The 27,448-nt window shown below is 33.8% G+C and overlaps 1 protein-coding gene across 16 annotated transcripts in view; it reads right to left on the bottom strand.

Annotated features, from left to right (window-relative positions):
- LOC108975004 (protein-methionine sulfoxide oxidase Mical) overlaps window positions 1-27,448 on the bottom strand; it is an 84,668-nt gene that overhangs the window by 46,964 nt on the left and 10,256 nt on the right. For 14 of the 16 annotated variants that reach the window (XR_001993836.1, XR_001993837.1, XM_018943186.1 and 11 more), the window contains exons 3-4: window positions 26,995-27,086; window positions 6,952-7,089 (exon numbers count right to left, since the gene is read on the bottom strand). The gene's annotated coding sequence lies outside the window, so the exon portion shown is untranslated. Of the gene's footprint in view, window positions 1-6,951; window positions 7,090-22,265; window positions 22,383-26,994; window positions 27,087-27,448 lie in introns of those variants that run through there. The other 2 variants (XM_018943190.1, XM_018943191.1) reach the window with 2 other exon arrangements.

Below are 27,448 nucleotides of genomic sequence, written 5' to 3'. Positions count from 1 at the left end.
TTTTTTTTTTAAAAAAGTTATCAAGCTCTTAAAAAATCACCCGATACAATGACACGACGACGAACTCATACGAGTATTTATGTATATACATACTTGTATATATGTATAATGGAAAAATGTACAAATGTAAAAATGTACAAATGTAAAAATGTTTTTTGTAGAAGAATACTCATAAATCAGCAGTCGCTTTACTGTTTGCAAACCTATTTATATTCTTTTTACACACAAACCTTAATACGAAGTGTATATATGTATGCATATGTACAATACAAAGCATCGATTAAATATATAAAAAAAAAAAAATTATTATAGATGTATATATTTACTTACACATATAAATATGCAGAAATTTACTGTATTCAATATAATTACATTTGTACTTTAATCTTGAAGGGATTAGAGGAGCTATGCATATACTATATATACGAGTATATTAAAAACCAGAAATAATCATGACTAAAATTATACATATGTTTGTAGGTATTCGTATAAATAAGTAGTTGCATATACTAATTATCTCAGTCACGACTTAATGGATTAAATGATGGCATCTTGATTCACATGCTATAAAACATATAGCAATTAACATCTTTATTCTTTGAAGCAACGTTAAGCTTACAGAAACATCAGAAAAGTTTTGAAATTCCTCTCTACTAAGGGTAACCCGTATTTTCTGTTCAAGAGATCTAGCAATACTATAAATGACATTATCTCTTGCGAAGTTAGTAAACTTTGTAGGCTGGTATTTTCTTAACGGGTATATCTAGTGCGAACTAAAAAACATCGATTTTTAAGAATTAAAAAAAAAAACCTGCAGTATCGATTGTTTTCAAATTTTCAGAGAATATTTATATATGCTTCAGGAAAACATAGTAAAATTTTTGGAACAAATGTGTAAATACATATGGTACATACATGTGGTTGCTAATAAACGGTTAGTTTTACACAAAACTACGACCTACGCAGAAAAAAATTGGCAGCGCCCAAAGACCAACGGATAAAATGATAAAGGATTTGCGCAATATTGATCAGTGAGAACAAACTAAAAACTTACTGGTCCGAATTCTTGACATTTGCGAGAAATTTTGCTTTTTTTTTAATTCAAAGAAAAGTGCGGCTGAGGACCCGTCCACGCTTTGCTGAGGCTGACACATACATACTAGATAATACTACTCTACTATTACCATCTATATGAAAAAATGGATCATTTCGTATGTTAATTAAGCATTGCTTTTTGAGGGAATAACAGAAAACACTTTTGGCCCGTTTTTATACTCTCGCAACAAAGTTGCTAAAGAGAGTATTATAGTTTTGTTCACATAACGGTTGTTTGTAAGTCCCAAAACTAAAAGAGTCAGATATAGGGTTATATATATCAAAGTGATCAGGGTGACGCGTAGAGTTGAAATCCGGATGTCTGTCTGTCCGTCCTATAAAATGTCATAACTAAGCCATAAATGAAGATATTAAAATGAAATTTGGCACAAAGGATCGCATTAGGGAGGGTCATATTTGGACGTAATTTTTTTGCAAAAGTGGGCGTGGCCACGCCCCCTACTAACGTTTTTGTACATATCTCGAAAACTACTATAGCTATGTCAACCAAACTGTATAGAGTCGTTTCTTTTAGGCATTTCCTTATACAGTTCAAAAATGGAAGAAATCGGATAATAACCACGCCCACCTCCCATACAAAAGTTATGTTGAAAATCACTAAAAGTGCGTTAACCGACTAACAAAAAGCGTCAGAAACACTAAATTTTACGGAAGAAATGTCAGAAGGAAGCTGCATCCACTTATGGACCAAAAACCATATCTCAGGAAGTACTCCACATATTTCAATGAAATTCGGTATATAATATTTTCTTAACACCCTAATGACATGTACCAAATATAGGTGAAATCGGTTCACACCCACGCCTGAAATCTCTATTATCACTTTATCATGCGAGAGTATAAAATGTTCGGTGACACCCGAACTTAGCCCTTCCTTACTTGTTATACAATAAAGCCTTAAATTTACAAAAATTTATGACGGAAGCAAAGTTGTAGACCTAATAATTAAAAATTATTCTGGAATAGATTTGGTATTGGGACGCCAATTAAAATTGTAATTACAACTATGCTGAAAAATTATTGATAACAAAACTATAGATATAGGATATGACTATAGTATGCATGTTGAATTTGCTCAAACTGTGATGATCTTTTTAATATCACCAATTTACAACAATCAGTTTATTTGAACTCAAGTGTTCAAGCCCAACAAAAATGAAAGTGTTACATTAGCCTTGACCAAAAGCTACATATTCCTTGGCACCTGTTGGTAGAATCGGTGAACTTCACACCAATTTCTTAATTACCAAGTAAACGAAAGTCAAATAATAGATGAGCCTTGTGACACACAAATTATTCGGCGAAAATATCTTAAATCAAACTACATTCACAAAACATTCAAAACAGAAACCAGTAAAGATGTTGATGGTAGATACATTTATGGAAGTAGATATAAATAAATAAAAATACGGAAAATAGCAAACGAAGATAATCGGCGTCCACCGAGTGAAACACTCAAGCAAATAATCGAAGATTACGTAGCGGAGAAGTAAATATAATAATAAATAATTTGCATAAAAGCGAAAATTAATAAATAAGCAATTAATGATTAATGCCTATGACATAATTTAGCACGAAGCTATTTGTATAGATCGGACGACGAAAACAGATACAGTGTAGTTCGTAATATGCGAATAGATAATTCAATTTTATGCTAAATAATAGTAAAATCTTATGCAAACACAAAAAAGCAAGCAAAAATTTTATAAGCAATTGAAAATGATTTTATAAAAAATTTAAGACAATTAGTTTTATATGAAATGAAATGATAATGTAGATACTTTTATAATATATAACACTAAAGTTTTTATTTATTTGTTTAAACGAATGAAGCTAAATGAATAAGAAAGCACAAAGTTTCCCAAAGAAACAGACAAGCAGACAATGTTGGGATGCATTGACGTACCTCTTGCAAGAGGCTATGAGCTTAGACTAAAAGTATTTATAATAAATTAAAACCCGAAAAAAAATTGGAAGCAGCCATTTCGCTTCGAAATGGGAACTTCGCGGATCTGTGTCAAAATAACCCTTGTAAACCCTTTGAACTGTTAAACTTTCACTTTCCTATACACTTTCCTCACATAAGACAAAAATGGAAATTACCTGAACTTTTCACGTACAAATTAAATAATATTTTTATTTTTAGGAAACATTGAAAAATTCACAACTCAACTAACATTTTGTATCGTATGTTTGTATGTTTGTTACCTCAAACAGTTACTTCATACACAATCAGTGTCCTCGTCATTCACATTCGACATTGATCGCAACCAAAATTGGACATACAAAGCAGGCGGCAAATTACACACTTAAAAAGCAATGATACTTGTACAACAATTGAAGAGATCTACGAGTAACTGAGATTGATATGACCAAAATAGTGGCTACCGCTTAACCCTGATCTTCGTATATTTATGGCAGTCATTAATACAAATAAGCTGAGCGAAAAACATTTCCGATTTGAAAGCTCATCTACGAACACATGTCCGGAATCCAGAAATGCCATTGTTGTGCAACAACACTTTCGAGTGGTAGTAATTACTGTCAAAATGATTCATTTAAATGCAATTAGTGCGTACTACTCTAGTTATGGTAGCCGCGCGCCGCACCACACACAGTGTCTTCATTCGACCCAGACCCAGGCAAAGCAACTGGCGAATGGGCCAGCGCATCTTAAAATGCTATTGTACTCTGGTCATTAATTAATTGTCGGGTCGTTCGTCTCAGCTCAATAAGTCGCATTTGTGAACAAAAGAAATGATGAAATGCATTTTCAACTGTCTACAGCAAGACAGAGGATAACATGTCGCAGGGTGTGGTTGTGGTGAACGGGTATGTGGGGGGCCAATTAGACATTTGACTAAATTAAGATGCCTTTAAGTTTACTGCCACATAGTCTTTGTGCATATGCAAATATGTATGTATGTAATACTTTAAATATATGTATGTACTTGAATTTATGAGACTGTGTAATGCTCCGTTTGCAATGAGCACAGACGCCGGGCGGATGTGTTGTTGACCCGATCTGTTGCACACAGCTCATAAGTTGATGACAACAAAGGCAGTCAGTTAGCCTGTCAAGTTGCCTGTCTCTCTACCCCGCTCTCGGTCTGTTTGTCTAACTGGCAGTTCGTCTCGCCAAAGAGATGATTCATGCTATCATCAAGTAAGTTTTGTTATGCTTCCATATCATTGACTCGTGTCACTGCGATGCATTGCTCGTCGACATTGTCTACGACATTTCTCACAAGCATTATCCGCATCATTGTACACGAACTACTTGTAATGCACATTACCGACACTGGAAGGAAAGACTGCTGTCACTTTTTTTTGTATAATTGTTATAGATTTATCTTGAGCTTACAAAGAAAATACATTTGTTGCAAATTACATTGTTGCAAGATAAATGCTTTAATTTTAAAACGTAGTACGTGTTTAATGCAATGAAAGCATTACTATGAAGCTTACTTATAAATATTACTTTTTTATTTGAATATTTTTTTAAGAATTTTCATAAAAAAATGACTGGTGGTATTCTACACAGCCATAAAAGTGAATATGTGAAAATTTCGTTTTGATAAGAATCAGTGATAGATAGTTAGCTTTAGCAGTGGCGGGTCTACACTCAGTCTACTAAATAATAATTACTTCTGTCTGAATGACAATTTAAAAAGAAAAAATGTGCCAACAAAATTAGAAGTATGACTTCATATGCAATTTTTATCTGTATTCTTAAAATATATGTAAGCACTTTAATTTTGAAAATAATTGTATTTTTAATGATAGATTTCTCCAACGCCATAAATAAATTCACTCCATAATTTTCCTCATTGCTTTCATTAATCACTAGTAAGCAAATGAAATTGAAAACAAACAAAGGAACATTCTCCTCACACAGGTGCGGACGGAACAAAGCACTGGAAGATTACTGTTGTGCTCGCTGAACTCGTGCACTCGCTTTGTTTTGTCAGATAGGATTTCTTTACATCCCTATTTCAACTAATAAAGCAACGAGTAGAGCAACTGCTGAAAGCATGCACTAAATGAATAAAGAAACGAGTTCCCAGTGCTGGTAAACGGCAGCAACGAGACAAGAAAGTAAAATCAGACTTTTACATTTAATAACGTGTTTATGTTAAGCTTTCAAAAGGAGGATTGCATGGTGGGGAAAAGGAAACTTGCTGGCTAACAGACTGTTTGTCGTTCAACTGCATTCGAACAGTTGACTAGTGCAGACAGCAAATACACATACCTATGTGCATTTGTAAACAAAGCAAAAGCAAACACCACTACAAATAGCAGCAGGCGTTGGACATTGTTAACGCCGCATTGGTGCGTGACAGCGGCAACTGACAGCTCGGCGCTGATTGAATTGAACGGAGTCCCCCGCATATTTCGATAGTTGCTGACATAAGTAAAATGTGTTTGTCCTTTGGAAACAACTGAAAATGGTGTAGATGCCATTGAAATTGGGGTTGTTGCAATTAAAATTTCCCTTCCAAATGTACAAATAAACGGAAGTAAATCAATTTACATATAAGAGTACGAGCGTTCGCTTTAGGATTGCCAGAGTACATAAATGTTGCTTATTGACTTGTAATGCTTATTTATGCGCGTTTGTTTGCGTATAGAAGGCTGCCTAATTTCCCAAGATGGCCAACGTACAACAGCAGTGACTGCTTAGTCAATACACAAACCAAAATCCATAAATTTCCAGCAGCACAGCAGTAATGCGTAATCAAAAAAAAAAAAAAATACACACTCAAAACGTAAAATGAAACAACAACGATAACAATGAGGCAATGCACTCGTAGACGTGACAGCAATGAATTGGCGTTGCCATTGCCGATATGTATGAAGAAATCGATTGCGGACGCGAGGATACAGTGATTTTAAAAAGTTTGCGTCCAAATTTTTAAATTTTGAAGGATGGAATGCGCTATGCAATTAAGGAAGATACAATTGGAGAAGTTGTTTGCATTGTTATAAAATTCCTGCCCCACAAGACGGCAATTTAGCATACGGTAGTATACTTTCAAGCGAATTATCTTTGCAGTATTTCTGAATTCTTTCAGGTTTACAATTGTTAGTGTAATATTCGGTGAAGATAAAATGAACCGCCATCTTCAGTTCGGGATATTTAATAAAGAAAAAAATATTTTATAAAGATCTGTATGAGTATGATCGTTAATTTGAATGGATCCGAGATTGCAGCTTTGCCTTGGTCAATTGATACCTTGAATAAATCTTGTCTAATAAAAATATTTTCCCTTGCAAGGACTTCATTTTGAACGATCATTTTGTATGGCAGTTATATTCTATAGCAGTCCGATATTGGCACCTCAAAAAAATGGGCAGCTTCTTGGTGAGGAAAACTGTACTAGTACTCAAATGGCTAAATCGACTCAACTTTTCACGTATTTTTTATACATTATGTAGTTATCTACTTTTATGTCACACTGTAAATATTGCAACCTGCCAACGAACGTGCAACAGCCAAGAGGCAACCACCATCGACCAATACCACTTGACTTGCGTTGCAAGTGAGGTGAAAAATTGTGATTTTTACGCACAATGACGTGAGGGAAACGCGAATGTTGAGGCAACTGTGCAAGCTTGGAGACTTTCCGAGCAGTTCGGCTTACACAGTGAGCCCACATAAATATGTAGACAAGCACGCATGGAACTATGCGCAATTTTGCTGTCAGGAAATTTCATTTTCATTTTGTTTAGCTTTTATTTTCATTAATGCGCACACTTTCGCACACGTTCAGTTAGAGGTCTGATATATGATATCGGTTTTTATGTGTAACATTGTTTTATATTTATACTTACATCTATGCCGGTGTGTATATACTTTTATTGACCTGCTGCGTTGCATGTGGCAAGCAACTGGCCTGCCACTTGGCACACTCGCACAATCTCGGCTCTCAAAGCGCTTATGCACGGCTATCGGCGTGTATGAATGGATTTCTGAAATGGAAATTTTAAGGTTGACCATGAATTTGCAAGACGGCTGCAGTAGCAAAAACTAAAAATAAGTTGTATTAAAAATTAAGTATGCATGCAACAACACCAAACAGTACATTGACAACAGACGGAGAAAGTGTGATACACGTCTAATCACCATATTCGCCAGTTGGTGGATAATTTGTGCAACCAGCTAACACGGCTGGAAACTAATTTATTGAGAGGGCGGAAAGGAGCGCAAAGTGACGGCTAGCAGCTTCTTAGAATTTGTGCCACAATTTATAGTTTTAGTTGCACAGTTTAACATTAGCTAGACGAAGCCATCAGTGTTGCCTCCAAATGAGGGGAAAACGAAAACACTTGTGTCTCAAATGACATACGGAGAAAAGAGGAAATTCAGTGCTTTGCACGCATAGCCAACTCGATATTAGCAGCAAAAACGTTCCTTACCGGGAACTAAATTTTTTTGCGCTTATTTTCAATTAAATAGATTTATTGGTTTATATTTCCATAAAATCAATAAGATTGGAGTTTTTTTTTAGATTTCTGTCATGCATTTGCTTATTGTCGTTCTCAGCTATGTGGCAGCCATAAATGGTTTCGACGGACTTGCATTGTGCGAACAGCGAATGACGGCGTCAAAATACATAATCGTCAATACGTCGGAAATGTGCGGAATGACGTTTATTCGCAAATATTCTGACATATAATGCTACATATGTATATGCATATGCATTTTGCACTTATGCACTTACTGAATACTTTTTATTTGCATAGCGCATAGCACATCCGCTCCAAGCTGCTTCAGTGTTTTCTTTGTACAATACATTTCACTTCCACGTGCTCCTTAGAATATTTTTGCAATGTATATAAAGCTAGAATGGGTGTGTGTTTTACTCATACTAAGAAGAAAATATTAGCGAAAAATTTTATGGGCTTATGGGTTTGAAAAAAATTTGTTTTTCATTATCTTATTAAATTCTATAACACCCCTAGAATATTGTCCTAAATTTTCAAGTTGATTTGAGTAATGGTTTCTGAGATACAGCCTTGAGAATTTGTGCGCTCGAGGTTAGCTAGGTTAAGTGCGACGTCTTTAAATGCGTTTTTCTCGAAACTATGTTTTTGAAGTCCGTTGGCAAGATTTCTCGAGAACTACTTAACCGATCTTCATGAAATTGTACACAGGTCTTTGAAATACAAATCTTAAAGACTCGAACAAAGGACTTTTTATCAATTACAGCTTTTTGGAAAAAAGCATGTCGCCAAATTTTCACTGAAATTTTAATTTTTTTTTTTTAAATGTCTGTCCAATTTTAATTTTTTTTCCTTCGTTCAAGTTTTAAGTTAAAGTTTTAACTAAAACGAATATATTTTCACTTTAGATGATACTGTAAGGAGTTATCCTGCCAACAGGGTCACAATGGCCGAGTTTAAAATATTTTTCCCAAATTTTCAGAATTTCTTTCTTAATAGTGTATGTTTATAACAATATAAAAATTTTATAAAATATTTAATTTTTTATGTGAGAAAAATTGTTAAAAAAGGTTTTATTTAACCGAGGAAACCCAAGTAATCCCTTAATCAGTTTTTCTTTAAACGTGTTTCTTGAAATAATTCTGCAACTAATGAACCCGCATTTTTTTTTTTTGTTTTTTTTTGATCTGATCAGAAACCGAATTTCGGTAAACTAGGAACGACATTTCACAATTTTTAACTGGGTTCTGAAAATATGTTCATACATATTTAACTGTTCTCAAAGTAGTTGCACTTTAAAAGAAATAATAACGATTTTCCAACACAATTATATTCTTGTTGGGAGAATAAAATCAGAAGTGCACATATTCACCGGCAGCGACTGGTGATCATTTGTTCACAATATGCACTGGTAGCCAATTACATCGAACAATTCTAAATTAAACAAGACAAAAATCAGAATAAAAATGAAAAAATGAATAAATAGGTGTGCAAATAGCATGGAAAATTGGCTTCTTCAAGGCGAGATCACACACAATCGATCGTGCGCGCAAGGAGAACACTTTTCATTTACACACATAAACTTACACAAATACACACACACACGGACGTACATAGTACAGAAAGTAATTATCGTTAATTTTCTTTGTTATTGTTGTTGTGGGTAATTTGGTGGCCAATGCAATTGTTGTTTCTTCTACTCACTTTGTGTTCAGCTTACGTAACATAAATTTGTGTAATGTATATGTGTGTGTGTGTTTGTACATTTTTCAGTATGTGTGAAGTTCAAATGCGATTGATTGCAACAATAGCAATTGTGTTGATAAAAATTGAAAGCTAACAGGTGAAACTCGCGAAAGCTTATTTGTTGTTGTAATGTGTGTCAATGTCACATAAACGACACGGCTTACCCACAACGGCACAAGCGCAGCGGCAATGCATTTTATAACTGAAAGTTCTTAGATAGAAAATATAATGTTAGCGGGTTAATCAAAGATCAGGACACATTGTTTGTATAACGGAGTTTTGTTGACACGAAGCAAACAAGAATTGCTTGAAGTAAACAGAAAGCAAATAATTTTTATTTAAAAATCATTTCATCACTCAAATGCATCAAAGCAACAGGATTAAATTTCACTTTCAACGCCACTGAAATATCTCCATTTGTGCTCAGTACTTTTGTTGTACAACGAGTAATGGCATTGCCACTGCGGCATACACTATTCCTCCCTCTCACAATGTTATTTACACGAACGCTGCTTATCACTGTCAATTGTCAGTTTATGGAATGACAGCAACGCCCCACCACCAAGGGACAGCACTTCCATATAAGTAGGATTACGCAAAGAAGTTTGTACATGCATTTTTATAGGCAAATACTTAGTTGCTTATTTTTTCTTTAATTAGTAAGTGGAAGCAGAGTGAGCATTATATTGATGAGAATTCTGACAGCGTGACTCACCAATTCAAGTGGCCATGACGTTGAACTGAATAACAAGATTAAGTGTTGCTTTCTACTGCTTATTACGACGAGATTAATGGAGCGACTCAATTTATTATAACAAAAAAATGTGCCGACACTTAGTGGTGAAACAGAAATTTGTTGATCGATTACTAAAAAGCGCCGATTACTGATTCAAAGGAATAGAAGGCATGACAAGACGAGAATGTCATTTTCAACTCTTATTTGGATTATAAAATTAAATTAGGATAGTTTATTTGAATACCAAACACAAAGATAAAACATATATTGGAACAAAAAAGCAACCGGAAATTACAATTAAATTCTCCAAGTAAATTATATTTCAAAAAAACGTATTTTGCTAAGTTGACAGTCCCCCCTTAATTTCAGTTTGTTTACAGCAGCTGTTTGAATCGGTACACTTCAGTAGTGTTTTGTGATTTTACAATGAATAAAAATATCGAACAACGATTTTGTCTCAAATTTTATATTTCTGACCAAATTTCGTGTGTGGAATCATTGCGAATGTTGGAAAAGGCTTACGATGATTCAAAGCATAAGATTACGAGTGGTACAAAGCCTTCAAAGACGGTGGAGAGATCGTTCTGAATGACTCGTTCTGAATGACTTCGAGCTCTTCAACTGATGAAAATATTATTATATAATATTAAAAAATTCAAGGATATTATGCTGCAAAATTGGCAAAAAAGCCTTAGAGAGATACCAAGACTCGACGTGAATCCATTCGAATAATTTTCGTGGAGAGTTTGGATATAAAACGCGATGAGTAATGGGTTTATAAGTTTAAGAATGATCGGAATGGAAGAAAAAATTCGAGCCGAAATGAAAAAAATCACGCCAAAACCGCTTAAAAATCCAGGTGATGCTTACTGTTTTTCGATATTCGCTGTTTGATGCATCATGAATTTTTTCGGGAGGAGCAGACAGTCAAGTAGGTGTTCCATCGGGTGGGTTGAGGTGTTTGTATGAGAGCATCCATCGAAAACGGCCGGAGTTGTGAAAGAACAGTTCATGGATTTTTCACACACAAAATTCGCTGAAGAAGCTGAAGGCCACCTCTTGTGAAAACCCATACAAATTCTGAATATTTGGCTAAATGTTTGCACACACATATATTTTTGTGCATTTCACTGGTGATAGCAAAGATTCGAAAATAAAAAGTAAAAATTGACTCTTAACAGTGCAACAAAGATTGTCTTCATTATTACTATATATCTTCTCGCAAATTATTTCAGGACCGGTGCCAGGTGTTACAACAACAACAAATTCATTTACGTTTAAAGCAAGAAGGCGAAGCCGTAGAATTAGCTCAAGAGTAGTTGCAGTTAATAAACATTACAATGCAAGAGAGTTACAGCAACACAACAAAATTCCTACATAATTGATTAAAGTACAAACACCGAAATGCTTGTGTTTCAACCGCTAATTGTGTAATTTTTTAACATCTCAAAACTTGTTTCGTGCCTGTGTTGGTGTACAAATAATTGTGTTAAACTGGTAAACATTAATTGTTAACGGCAAGTAATTATTTTTGATGTTGTCGAACTGCGCAAGTGTGTATGCGAGTGGGTATTGCTTACAACAATTTTAAATTTATTTCTACAACAAAACACACACATATGTACATATGCATGTAGAAATAAAAAGCATATCAAATATTGGTGTGTGTATTTTCCTGAAGCATAAAGGGGATTTCACTCAATTTTTCGCGCAGTCTCGATGGTTCAACAATAACTGTCGAGACGCACGCTATGCCCAAGCAATCGGCTGCCCAACTCAACTTGATAGCAATATTTGTAATATACATATACCATACACATATATATAACTGGCTAAGCACCGCTCTCTATACACACTATGTACATATATTATATATAAATTTATGTACAGTATGTAAAAATATCTAGATATTTTTATGCAAAAGTATGGATGTGTACATATTATGCGATAAATAGGCGGGCGGGCAACGCGCATTCAAGCATTTGAGAAACTGAACGCAAACAGCTGAAGCACAAAAATTCTTGAGTTTAGAGAAAAATACATATGTATGTAAGTATCATAAACTCTCTCACATAAACGTCACACTGCTACACAAAAGACTAAAGAATATTTGAAAAAAACAAAATAATAATTAGGCAGAGACCACATGTGCGTCGGCGTGCGGCAGAACAAGTACATATATAGAATGCTGTGTACGTGGCGTGTCAGTATGTGGGTTCGAGTCATGCTGCCGGCAACCGCACTTCAGATAGCAGCATACGGCAGTCACTGATACCATGAACCGTTGCATGTGGTCATGTGCTACGAAACGCTATGAGGTGCACTATGATTTACCACATAATATTATTATCGTAAGTGTAAGCGGCTGTGTGTGCATGTGCAGTTCAGTAATTGTTAATAGTTAAAGAATTTCAGCGAATATATGAGGGAATACAAGCATATGTACATATGTATATGCACATAATTGCAATGAGGAAGTGCTGCTTGGGCACTGGGTCATAACTATTAAAGTACATACATATGTATATATGTGTTTGTAGGAGCATTGAGCGAATTTTGATGTTAATCAAAGTTTTAAATTCCTAATATACTCTAAATATTCGCCATTAGAGAGAGTAGCAAATAAATGCGATAAAAAGGTCATTATTTTAACAATATTTTCAGATATTGTAGATTGACTTTGAAGAATAATCTTTGCCAGATTCCGTCAAGACAACATTTCAAAATAAAAAAAGTTCCCGTTCAAGGATATATTTTATAGCGACCCCCGACGTTTCCTGGAAGTTTCAAATCTCGTGGCAAACCTAATGTACCCTCTTCAGGTTATAAGCATGATTTCGAATATATATCAATTATATGCAACTGTCTCCATGAGAAATATCATATACCATTAGAGCATAAAAAGGGTTTAAGGGGATACATGGGGTAACGGGTTTCAACAAAATCAATTTTTTTATTATCTCATTAAATTTTACAACACCTATAGAATATTACCAAGTTGATCCGAGAAAAGCCCTGAGAACTTGTGCGCTTGAGGCTAGCTAGGCTAAGTGCGCTGTCTTTAAACGCATTTTTCTCTAAACTATGTTTTTGAAGTCGGTTTGCAAGATGTCTCGAAAGCTACTTAACCGGTCTTTGAGCTACAATTCTTAAAGACTTGAATAAAGGTTTTTTATCGAAAAAATGTTTAGCCAAAAATCCAATTTTCAGTTTTTCTTCTATTTATAAGTTCTAAGTTAAGGTTTTAACAAAAACACGTATTTTTTCACTTTAGATGATCCTGTAAGGAGTTATCCTGCCAACGCGGGTGCATCTTTTTTCCAAAGGAATCACCGAAAATGGCGTCACAATGGCCGAGTTTAAAATATTTATTTTAGAATTTCTTTGTTAATAATGTATGTTTGTAACAATAAAATATTCGAATAATATATTTTATTTTCATATGAGAAAAAAAAATGAAAAAAGCTTTTTTTTACCCAAGGAAATAAGGATTATAAAGACAACAAAATGTCATAACGAAGTAAAACATGTGGTAGAAAACTAATTTCAAACTTACTTTTGGATATTAAAAATCTGCTTGAGATATCCATTGGAATGTATACTTTTAACGAATAAAAGTATACACCCATACAATGTACTTAGTATCCGAAAAATTATGCTTTATGCCTACGCTAAAAGGCACATGTCTAAACAAAGAAAAAAAACATTTAATACTTTTCCGAATTAGGTCGACACACAGCACGCGAGAATTGGGTAAATGAACTTGATGACCACACCAAGTGAACACAATCACAAAACAAAAATAAACTAAAAATTTTTGAGCAAAATCCGCGCAAAAAGATTACCGCGCAATGCGAAAAATCATTCATATAACACATGCATATTCACATAATCACAGATACATAAGCAAATATGTATGTCTATACCCACATTTATATTCCATATGAATTGACACCAGCGGCAGCACGTTGTACAAAGAGGCGAATTTTATTGCTTTTGGCAAAATGAAATTGCTATAAAATTTCGCTTCTAAGTACTGAATATTGTGACACATAGCGATATTTTTAATGGAGACACTTCTCTAATAGACTCATGCATTTACGACATACTCGCAAATACTAAGTGAAACAAAATTGAAACTGTTGTCGAGATTTTCCCGCATATTACGCGGCGATCTTTATTTGAATTTGAGAAAAAAAAACTTTATTGCATTTACATATGTCACACAAGATATTTTTGTACGCGCTAGTATGGATGATGATGATAAATGATAAGCAGCTTACTAACATATAGCAGATACTTATAAAAATAGATATTATTTCTCTCCACTCTACACAGTTCAGCTAGAACTTGTTAGTCAAAATAAGACCTACTTTACATAACAAATTAAAAGTCTAATACGAATGGGAGTTGTGTCCATTAAATGATGTAATTTTCACTTTGTGTCATTTTGATGAAATCTCATTTCTCGGAACCCGTTCAACCGATTTCGACTAAATTTAGTACGTATTCCTATGTCACAGTACGAAAATGGGCGAAATCGGACTACTACCACACCTACTTCCAATATAACACACTTTTTAAATTATGCCTTATGACCAAAAATTCCTCAAATCCAATCAAAACTGTTCCAGCGCCCAAATACCGGAAATGTGGACTCCAGTATCTATTGTTGGCGTTTGACCGAAAATATCGGTCAATGCATGGGATATAAAATTGAAATTCAGACAGACTCCATTCCAGGCAATAGTGTCTCTGTGTATCTAAAATGGGTTGAATCGGGTCAGTACTTTCCTGAGCTCCCACATACCTAATATAAATATTTAGCGAAGTTCCGTATGACTTTATACTGTATAGAGTATATACATATACATATGTATATATAAAATTGCTTGGATTCCGAACCTCTGGTTGACATTTTACACCCTAAGGTACTTCCCTGCCTTTTATCCCTGAAATTTGCAAGAGAGTACAAACTGTTCGGTTTCATCCGAACTTAGCCCTTCCTTACTTGTTATGTGTATGGATTTAAAATAGCAGAAAGCAGAAATGAGTTTTTTCTGACTAGCAAATTGGTTTAATATTTAAGTATTATTTTTTGCTATCCCGTTGGTTTTAGACCATGCCTAACGTCGAAAAATGGTGAAATAAGGTGTTAAATGCCGATGCAATTGAAGCAAAGTACAATAAGCCTTTCAACCAAAGCACGAGTACATGACAAGAACAGCTGTCGGCAGATTTCATTCAAGTGCGTGTTGTTGAAGTGCGCATGCGCAATAACATAAAAGTATGTTTGTTAGACAATTTTTTTTACAAGCTTGCTAAAAAGATTTTGTATGAAAAAAATGCTATTTGAGCGCTTCGTTACACAATGAACTCAATAAACAGTGTGTGGCAAAAAAGATGTGAACAAAAAGTTGCAATAAAAATTTCATTTGAGTCAATCAATGGAAAACTCATAATCTGTTATGAGCGGTGGCATTGTGCATGTTGTAAGTGTGCATTTAGTGGTGTGAATTGTGTGTGTAAGTGCGTGAAAATAACTGGAGCAAAAAGTTTGAAACACAAAGCAAGCAATGAACATAAAATGTGCAAATATTTCAACACAAAAACGGTTGCAATAATTAAAGCTCAATTAGGCATACATACATACAAACACACTAACAAACCAACAGGCATACGGAAAAATTCACAAATCACACAGTTATCGCTTCGCTTTGATAGGTAGATTTATCTTTTCCATACAGTGGATATCTTTGCCAAGTATGTACAAAGATAGCAACACAATTATAATTGGCAAAAATAGTATTGGAATATATTACAAACACACCTACAAATGCATGCCTGTAGATGTCAATGTTTGTTTGATAATTACAAAGTAATCATGGGTATTCCAGATAGCAAAATAGACACATGAACTGTAGACACACTAGTATATGTATGTATGTACACATGTACATAGCGAAGTATCCTTCATTTATTAGAAAATTGTTATAATATTTTCTTTTTTACGATTAATAACAGACTGTTGAAAGTCACACCTAAAATTATAGGGTTATTGACAGTCGGAATCTTAACATCATCGACTGCAATATTAAGGTCAAGTCTGTACTCCTTCGTCCAGTTTGTGATTATGGTCGCTGTGGGTTTAGCAGCGAAAAAGGTTGAAGAGATAGCCGTTTACTTTCTTTCTAGTATACAATTAGTATAATAATTTATGCAAAAATTTCGTGAAGATATTCTCAAGTGAAAGAGTTTATATACAAGGACTTGATTTGATCAATCAGTTCATATGGGAGATACATATGTATATGCTATAGGGGTCCGATATCGGCGATTCCGACAAATGAGCAACTTCTTGGGGACAAAACGACGTGTGCAAAATTTCAGACCGATATTCTTTTTCGATGATGAAAATTTCATGCTAAACTTAACAAAAGTCTGTTCAGGGTATACAAGTTTTACAGTTTTTTAAAGAAAACTGAAATTAATAGGAAGCAAGATTATTTTAAATTTCAATAGACTTAGTCACGAGATCAAATTGAGAAATTTTATGTTTACTTATTGTTTACCCTCGCCGCCTTTGTTGTACCATATACATATGTGTGTGTATATGGTATACTATATATGGTGTCCACTATCTACCATATACATATGTAGGTATAACATTTTGATTGGCATTCACCGAAAGCACATTATTCTATATTTATTTTTTGTTATTATTTACAAAATATTATAGGAATTTAATGGAAACGCGTTGGTGGAAAGACAGAAACCAGAACTTCAGCTTTGAAACGCAAAGTGCAAGGCGTTGTATTCATGTATGTATATTTGTTTGTATGCACATACAGTAAATGAATAAGTTCTGTCAGAATTTGAACGTGGTTGTTGAGCAGAGTTTGTGCGTTGACACTGGTGGGTTAGCCAGTTGAGAGCGCAGAAGCCAACTTTTCAGCTTGCCTGATTAGCGCAGGTTTTGCTATAATTCTCTACATTTTCTTACGATTGTGTGCAACACCTACTCGGCTACTGATTACAATTGTAATCGTGAATTAAAATTATGTGTTCCATAACCTTCAGTGTTTAAAGTATTTCTGGATACTCTATGTGCTTACATAAACATATGTATTGACGGTAAATATCTAAACATGTAAATATATGACTTTGGGTCCCTTTCAAATTGACTATTCGTGGTCGCGGTGCTGGCGCTGCTCACTACACTGTGACTTTCACAAATGCATTCAAGCAGTAAAATAAATAAATATGTGTATAAATACACATATCTGTAGCAATCATGTACTTTAAAGCACCAACATAAGCGAAACTAAGCACAAATTCCACATTTCCAATCAAAATAATACTCGTACGATCAATGCCAGCATTTTCCTATAAACAATCGAAATGAAAAAAGCTCCCTTCCAGCTAAATAACTACAGCATACGACAGCATACAAACACTCTCACATGTATACATACATACATGCATACTATAAACAAACATGAAATGCGGCAGGTATGCGGCAATTTAAAAGTAAAATCAAACGTCGATTTTAAAGCTAAATTTTGCTTTTTAATCGCACAGCGAGTGTGTGGCACAAAGTATAATACTCCAACCGACTTCCCGATAAATGCCAATAAATGCAGCACTTTATATTATATTAAAAAGGCATAGCTATGTAAACATATGTACAGTTGTACAAATATAGCGCATGGTACGACATGTTACGATTGCAATCGCCTCATCCACGTCTATGATTTTTACGCGAATCCCCCACACAGACCAATCCAGCGCACTCGCTCGCCATAACGCATTCAACCGCCTTTTATCGTTTGTGGCAGACAATTTGCGTTTCCTCTGACACCGGAAAAGGGCTCTGTAAACAACTCTTTCATGTTCATGTGTTCTGTTGCTTTTTCAAACTTTTTCTAGAATGCAGTAAAAAGATAAACCCACTCGAAATCCGTGCACATCCACACAACTAAGGTCGCTTATCCTTTATTGGAATATACATATGTCTATCAATATATTTACTACGAATACTTAAACTTTACAAATAATGTATGCATGAGTATGCAACGTGATTTTTAGAAAATCAAAAATAATTTCTTTCATCCACTGAGATTAAGAAGTGGCCCGTATGTTTAATATAGATCTCTCGAAAATTTCTCGATTTTTTAATTGGATCGGCGTTCTACTTAAAACAGATTATATACAATTAGTATTTGTGTAATGTTTCTCAAACTTCGAAAGATACTATTGGAAAACGTATGATTTTTGATAACCTTTCTTTGAATTGTTGTATATTAACTTAAAGGGATATATAATATAAAGTTAGAATTTCCAAAAAAAAGCGATTTTTTTTAAATTTTATGTTCTTAATGTACATATATTTAAGAATCCACACAGAAAATTTCATATCCTTCCGGTGAATATTTTCGAAGTTACATTCAAATTTGAAAAGGCGTTCCAGGGTGCATGAAAGTACAAAGTTGAACTTTGGTGTTTTCAAAGTCGGTGACCAACATTACTCGAAAGCGGCCAATTTGATTCAAATTTTAACACGAGCTTCTTACATATATTTTTTATAAATAGTCTGTTTTTTAAACAATTTTAGACCGAAATTTTCGATAAAAAATCCACCGTCATTTTGTCTAGAAAAATAATTATTAGATTTCACTAAATCTGTTCGGTTTTTTTCAATTTCAGAGGATACAGTTCTGAGATATAGTGGTCACCGAAAAACGTCTTGTTTGAGAGGAGCTCCCTGATATCAGCTGTTCCATTCCAAATAAATATTTTTACTAAGGCTATAAATACAAATTTTTGGATAAATTTGAATATTGGCTCAGAAAAAATTCTGGAAAATCGCTTCGCTAACTGTTTATAAACCGTTAAACACGAGAACTTTAATCAGCTTTCTTCCGAAATTTTGAATTTTTTAGTTATTTGAAATTTAATTTGAAAAACTAGGAGAATCCTGTTTCCGGCACAGGTCGCATTAAACAGTCCTCTAAAGGTGCTAATATAGCGAATTAAACTAATCATCTCTTATTTCAAATTATTTTAATGATTATTTATATAAACCTCTTTATTTGAAAAGCTTATACATAGTTCCGCTCTCGTTTGCAGCGAATAATTTTTCAATCAAAATATTAAATGGCAATTTCGAAAATGCGTATACACTCGTTGACTATAAGTACATATCAAATAATAAATATATATATGTAAACGAATAACTGTACATTCAGCTGATTCATTCATTCAAGCGTCGTGCTCTCCCTCCTAATGCCAGTCGTATTTTGGCGCTTTCTCCACCATCCAGCATATCTGCTTGAAGGTTTCATTCATATACTACAGCAGAATTATATGTATATAGTATGTATGGATACAGTGCGTTTATTGCTTTTCAAATGTGGTGTTTTTTGGTCAAGGTTGGTTGATTGACAAAACGGGGCGGCCGGTCAATAAGCAAATATTTCCCTTCTTTGTTGCTTTTCAGGCGGCTCTGCTTGTCGCCATTGAGATATTACATATGAACATAAATATACTACAGACTTACATACATAAAAATCTGCTCTTTTATCTTTATTTTCATATGTGCTTACATATGTACATACCCGACTTAAATAAGTTAGCTTTATGAATGAAAGTCATTGAAAACCCGAAATAAAATTCAGTTTTAAGATAATATTAATATAAGCCCTTACAAAACCTCAAACGTTTTCTTTAATCAAAGGCCTGCTCCATAGCTATGTACATATGTATATAATATGTATGTACATACATCGATATTGGAATATTTTTTATATAAATGGATATGTATACATTGTATTGGTATTCATTTCTTTAAAGAATTATAAACAACAAAACGAGAATGTATGAGAAAGCTATTAAAAATTCCGAATAGGATAAATAATTTCCCAAATTTAAGCAAACTGAAACGAAAAGTTACTAAATTTGAAAGCAATTGAAAGGTTAATCTTTGGGTATATAAACGGATTTATTTTATGTATGTATATCAATTCATGTAGATATATATAATGACTACACAAAAAGCAACAAAACTCAAATTGAAATTTGTTCATTGCCATTTCTTATCTACAAACAATTTATCAAACCACAACGATTACGTTTACACTATAAATATTTTACAGTTTCTAGACAAACACACATATTCAGTTGAAAACAATATCAAGAGAATATTCGTTAAATAAAGAAATTTGTTATTCAAAAATTAAGGAAATTTAAGAAAACAAGTCTCATTACTAAAAATCATGGGTTGGTTATTAGAATTTAATCTAGGTTTGCAGTGCGACTTAAGGGGTTACACGGGGTTCATCAGATAAAAAAAAAATATTTTTTGAACAATTTTTTTCTCATATAAAAATGATATTTTATTAGAGTTGTTATTGATAAAAAAAAGTACATTACTAACAAAGAAATTACAAACAAAGAAAGTGCCGCCATTTCCGGTGGCCCTTCGGGAAAAAGATGCGCCCGCGTTGGCAAGATAACTTCTAACCTTAACTTAGAACTTGGACGAAGGACGAAAACACTGAAAATTGGATTTTTGGCAGAAATTAAAAAAAAATTTAATTTCAGTGAAAATTTCGCTACTTTTTTCAAATAGTTGTAATCAAAAAAAAAAAAATCCTTCGTCCAAATCTTTAAGCATTGTATCTCAAAGACCTGTGTAAAATTAAATGAAGATCGGTTGAGTATTCTCGAGAAATCTTGCCAACCGCCTTCAAAAACACAGTTTCGAGAAAAACACGTTTAAAGACGGCGCACTTAGCCTAACTAGCCTCGAGCGCACATCTCCGTAACTATTACACAGATCAACTTAAAAATTTAGGACAATATTCTAGAGATGTTGTAGAATTTAATTTGTAATAAAAAAATCGATGTTTTTGATAAATAAACCCATGTAACCCCTTAAAGTCTATTGTGCCTTTGTAACTGATTAAGATGTCATTCGATTTTTCAAATCCATAAGAACATTAAAAATACCAGTATACAAAATTAAAGAAAAACTTATTTGAGACTCAGGAACCATAATAGCAAATCAAGTGTAAAATTATTTCTAAAGACTAAAAATTAATCGTTGGTAATTAAGATTTATTTATATTTTCAGTACGCTGAAAACTTGGATTTACCATCGTGGAGGTTCGTTTTTTCAATTTCACAAAACTTGCAAAAGTCGAAACTAATTTCAAATCAAATGAGAATGCAGAACAAAACTGCCCGGCATTGCAGCTGGAATGTCGGTAAGCACATAAAAAAAAGCACGAAGCTCAAAAAATCCCATAAGCACTGCTGGTATAAGGGAAGCATTGACATAATAATATATATATAATATATATTAAAATGTTCAACAAAATGGACTACGACTGCATTTTGCTACCGTCAATAAATTATGGAGTAATCACACAAATACACGCATTTACATACAAAGGTTCACACACGCCCGTATCTCGCGACGAATTACAGTGTAATTAAACAAATTATAGACCCGTGGGTGTCATTAGATCAGCAATTTCATGAGTAACTACGAGCTGATCGGCTTGCTAACTGACATTCAGCGCGAGCAAGTATCTGCTTAGACGGTACATTAAAGCGTTTGCGGGCGGAAAATGAGCTGAAATGAAATTGTGAATAAATACTTCAGAGAAGTTTAACAAAATTGCTGCAAATAATGCATTTTGTTGCAATTACTTAATGCACACAATTAACGGTGCTTGTTTATTGTAAGCATTTATACGATTTATTTCGTAGTAAGAAAGTTATAGGATATTTCTTTGCTGCGCTGAGAAATATCAATTTTATTGAAAATTAAAAAATGTATGTCATAATTTTATAACACGTGCCGACATTTTAAGCACAACGTTGCTTTTTTCCTAAATACAGCAACAATATGCTTAACTCAAAATTTCGTTTTTCGAATTATGATACCGGCTTACAACTGTAGCTGTATGTATGTATGTTTGCATGCATAAATCGTATAGAGACCGTAGACATGTAAATATCAGTGTGTTTATTGACCTAATTTTTTGATGTGTGACCGAAAGTTATAATTATTATTTACGCCTTTGGCCTGCAACCACACCATAAATTTTAAATAAATTGAAAAAAATACTGAATATATTACTATACATACATATATAATACATAGATAAGTCGACATTTATCCTTCATCAATATAATACATATGTATATGTACTTGTCTATATGCTAGCGCTGGTGGTGAGCAGTTCCAATTTTAGGTTATTGCCGGCAAAAGAGTTCATCAGCCCCGCATTGTTGTAAAAAACACAAATAAAAACAGTATCCGTCTAGCTAATACAGCCCATAAAAGGCGCTCACTGCCGCATGCTGTGGTGTTGTAAAAATAATTGTTTGTCCTTTTTATCTTGTTTCAATATTTCACTTGTCAATTAGCTAAGAGCACGCACACATGCCTTCTACTTAAACAAAAAAACTAAAAATAATAGCGCTGTCATTTTGGCAGCTTTGATTATATACATACATACATATTTACATACACATATATTACAATTTATATATGTATTACATAAAGGCGCGTTCTAATTTCAATTGCAACTAACGCCTCGTAGCCAATTCTTTAAAATTATTTTTTTAGCCGCAAAAATTCAACGCGAACACTCTACCCCGCATTTGGAACGCTGCGTTGCCGTATTTTCGCTCGTACTACACATTTTCTCGCGCACTTTTCATTTTTCAATTTTAACCATGCAACGCTTTCAATTTTCACTTGGCTCGCTGCAGAAGTAAGTGATTCTAAAAGCTGCCAAACTTAAGCAGCTCATGCTTGCACGCAACACCAATGAGAAATTGCGAGAAAAAACGAGAATAAATAAGCAACGATAAATTCATCAGATTCCCCTCGAAGAATGTGTTAAACAAAACAATTTAATTTCCATTGATTTAGCTGATACCCTACCCCCAGCTGACATTTAAAACTGTAAACTTTGTAAAAACTAAAACGAATTTTACTTTAACTTTATATTAATTGTTAAATATACTATACATATATTTGTTATTTTTACATCTCTTTATTTTATTCTATTTACAATTAAACAACAGAACCCTTTTAATATTTTACTTTAAAATTTGTAAAAGTTGCATTTTACTGCTTCTGTAGAGTGCTCACAATTCGTTCTTCATCAAACAGATTTTTGAAATAAACATTTTACTCTTTTCACACATTTTTATTGCAGCGTCGTGAAGACTGAACTCAGGCATTCGCCGAAAAACCCCATGAAGAGCCGTTGAGACTTCTTAATAGCCGATGTTTTTATAATTTACGATTTTCTAATAAAATTTGAAACTTAAAATTTCAACATTAACAAATCGGAAATAAAAATAACATCACATTCCACAATGTTAAGGAATTGAATTAAATTCAGACGTAAATCTTGTATTTTATAGCAACTTCAGTTATATATAATCTAATGTCAATTTATGGTAAGGTTAGGACTTAAATCTATAAAAATTCTGAATGCTATACCGACCAGTTTAGTAAAAAAAATTCATTGTTCGATAGGTTATAATACATTTCAAATGAACATACTAAAATTTTAAATCGATATCCCAAAGCGTTTTTGAGTTACAACCTTAAACACGTTTTCCTTAAAAACGAATGAACTGATCACCAATTTTTGCTTAGTGTTCAATATATGCATAACGGGGTTTTCAACAGGGACGCTACAAAAGTAGATCGATAGAGACAGCAAATGGCGCCATATTTTTTCTAGCTCTTTTAACATTTCTCTTCAGTAACGAACAACGAGTCAAAATTATTCAAATTTACTACCGAAATTCGGAATCGCGGCTTAACTTTCAATTTAAGGTCGTCATAATCAGGCGTGGGAAAATTTTAATCCACAAGCACAGTACAAAATGGTCCTGTGACAGAGAGAATAAGAGATGTTCGTAGAGTCGAGAATATTGCTGCCGCTGGCGCATCAATTGAGGAAGACCCGAATCAGTCCCTAACACGTCGTTCTCCAGCGTTGGGCATCTCTGTGACGTCGTTGTGACGAATTTTGCGAAAAGATCTTGGCCTACATCGTTATAAGATCAAATGCGAGAACTAACCCCGCTTGACCACCAGAGTCGTCGTATGTTGGTGAATTGGGCTGAGCAACAACTTGAAAATGATCCGTATTTTCATCGTAAAATCATCTTCAGCGATGAGGCTCATGAAATTCACCGATACGATCTTTTTGTATTTTAGCAGGCCAATAAAGCCGAAATTTTGAAAAAAATTCAACTATATCTTCTAGTAAGAATTTGTTTTCTGGGTCTTGTTTTATTTTAAAATTTTAAAGCTATTGATAAAATATTTCTTTTTATAATTTGTTGTTTTTTTTTAGACCTTCGTGGTAAGTGTGGTGCTAAGCTGCAGGTGCCAATTTTTGTTCTTTTTTCCTTTACTCTTTTCAATTTTAGGTTTTTTTCTTTTAAAATCTTGCGTCATAGTTAATTTTTATTTTTCTCAAGTATACTTTCTTTGAATTTATGTTGTCAGGTACATTTAAGTTAAGTTTCTTATTTATTACATGTCTCTTTACTTTTTCAAATTACATAATCATTTCAATACACTATATTTATATGCGAATCCGTACCATATTAAACCAAAAATATTTTTTTCACTTTTATAAATAACAAAACAAACTTATACCAAATATTTATTACACTGCATTCATTTAGATGTTTTAATCATTATCGAACTTAATTTTTTCAATTTAAATTTTCTGGTTCTCATTAATTACATAACTTTCGGCATGAACGCACAATTTCAAATTCACCGCACTTGCTTTAGGTTTTCATGATTATGATACATTTTTAATCACAGCTTCGTTAGCTACAAACGGTGTTCGCGTTTAATGATTTATTAACAAAATTTTCACTTTTATTTTTTATTATTTTAAAAGAGTCTAAGACTTTTAATTTTCTACATGCTTTAAACGTTTATGTGCAGAAGATTGCCGAAATTTTTCGAAACTTAATCGACCGCAACCGCCTGTAAAACTGAGAATTTGCGGTTTGTGAAAGCGCCATCAAGGCAAATCAGCAGGCATGAGGAGTAGACCAACGCGAGCACGGGCGCGACGTAGTTCGCGGCAATCAGTTGGCTTCGCAAACGCGGAGGCCAATTAAAAGTAAATTGATTTCCACTGAGTTGTAGGTGCAACGATAGATAATCAAAAATCGAGATAAATACAGTGGAGCCGCGAAAAGTGAAACATTAGATGCAGACATAATTAATTTTGCTTTTACATGAAGCATACCGCTTTTCAAAATCTGTTCAAAGCAAAACAAAAAATAAATAAATATTTAAATAAAAAATATTAAAATTAAACAAAAATAATGTATTGACGATCGCTGGATCGACATGTTCGTATGATTGAGTTAGTACTGTAAATAACAAAAATAGCGCGAATGCGCGAGTAAAAAATGTTGTACCTACACATGGCAAGCACATTAAAAATAAATTGCCATATGTACTTGTATTAAACGTTTAGCACTTTGGGCATGCAGACATACACTCAGCCAGACCTTAGTGAGTGCCTGTCAGTGGCTCCACCGTATAGGTGGATGTGCATCGATTGCCAATTTTGTTGCATACAACTTGCTAAGCGATGATATTTAGTTAGCGATCGGTTGTCAGATCCAAATGTATTTTTATACGAGTTAAGTAAATTGTTGGCCGCGTAGGTGGCTATGTTGCGGAGACTCCCAGTGAGAGTACGATAGCTTGGCTATCAAGCGGAACGTTTGACATTTACGAAATCATTAAAAGTATTCAAGTAAAAAAAATCTGAAGAACGAATTAGGGTGGTTTCCAAGTATAGCATATCATGTAAAAAAGAAGAAGTACGAAACGTTATTATCGGTTACCCCGGAGCTATAATAGCATTCGCAAATAAAAAAGCTTCTCAAAAACAAAGTTCTTGACTTGATTTTGATCGGCCAGCTTGCATTTATATAGCTATGTAGAGCGATCTATGTAATTGATTTGGAGATTGTAACATTGCCTTGTACAATAATCTATGTCAAATTTCCTGAAGATATCTCGTCAAATAAAAAATTTTAACTCAAAAAGACATGATTTTTATCGGTTAGTTTGTATGGCAGCTATACCAAATAGTGGTCCGATATCGCAAGCAATTGAGCAGATTCTTAAGGAAAAAACGACGTGTACAAAATCTTAGATTGATATCTCCAAAACTGGGAAGGGACAGACGAACATACATAGCTAAATCGGCTATGCTGGTAACGCTGATCATTATATAAGGTCTTCGACGTTTCCTCTGGATGTACAAAGTTAGTTTATTTCATATTTGATGGAAAATGGATAACCCGTTACTAATACATTGCGTATATGCGCTTCGTGCCTTCTCAGAATAACTAAGCAAGTCAACCAATTCTTCTCTAGTTTTTATGCTTTGGCTTTTAGAGAGAGCCAAACTGTATTTATCGGCTGCTGCTTTAAAAAGCTATTGACCCAGTAAACTATGCCCTTTGTTCAGTTCTGCAAGACACATACATACATACATACATACATCCAAACGAATTAGCATATGAATATGTACATTAGAGAGGGTCGATTTTAATTTTTATAAAATCGCGTATGCGCTAGACGTTTTATGGGTTTTTCTGAACAACTTTGATTAACAGACTATGAGTCTAAAACCGGTTTCGAACCAGCGATTTTAAGCGCGAAGTTAAATTATCTGAATAATCGCTTGTATGTAAATAATGGATTAATAAAATATCAAAATGCACATATTAAATTTTATTGGGATATCTCAGAACCTGACGAACAAATTTATTTTGATTTATATAAAACTTAAATGCGACCCGCTCTAATGTACATACTGAGAGTTCTTATTGTTTGTGTATTTTATATTTACTCCACTTACCTCAAATAATATTTAAAATGTGTACTTTTTAAAGCATTTGAGTTGATGTACCGTTATGTAGGTATAGCTTGTTTTTATACTTTAGCGGAAATCTGAAAAAAAAGACAGAAAAGTGTGAAAACTTAAAAACTAAAACATATTTAGAAGTAAAAAGTTAAAAAAATAATGTGAAAAACAAAAAAAAATAAAAAACACAGAAAAATGGTCAAAACATATTTGCCAAACACAGAGGCGTATAAAAGCAATCAACACTCGGCACTCAAGCGCTGATAATTAGAGTAAACGAATTGTCGAAATCTTCGCCTAATCAACACTTACTGTTTCATTTAAACACGCGCCGACGTAAAGTGAGAGCCGACAACTTCACAACACCACGCATTTGTTTATGATTTCTGTTTAGGCTTCTTCTTCCTTGTTTAGCGCTCGTTAACCCTACCAACACCGGCGTGCAATA

The sequence above is a fragment of the Bactrocera latifrons genome, unplaced genomic scaffold, assembly GCF_001853355.1.
Source record: "Bactrocera latifrons isolate USDA-ARS-PBARC rearing strain unplaced genomic scaffold, ASM185335v1 scaffold_60, whole genome shotgun sequence".
NCBI classification, from domain to species: Eukaryota; Metazoa; Arthropoda; class Insecta; order Diptera; family Tephritidae; genus Bactrocera; species Bactrocera latifrons.
Note: the sequence above shows the minus strand (reverse complement) of the source record. Positions and strands in the feature narration are given on the sequence as shown.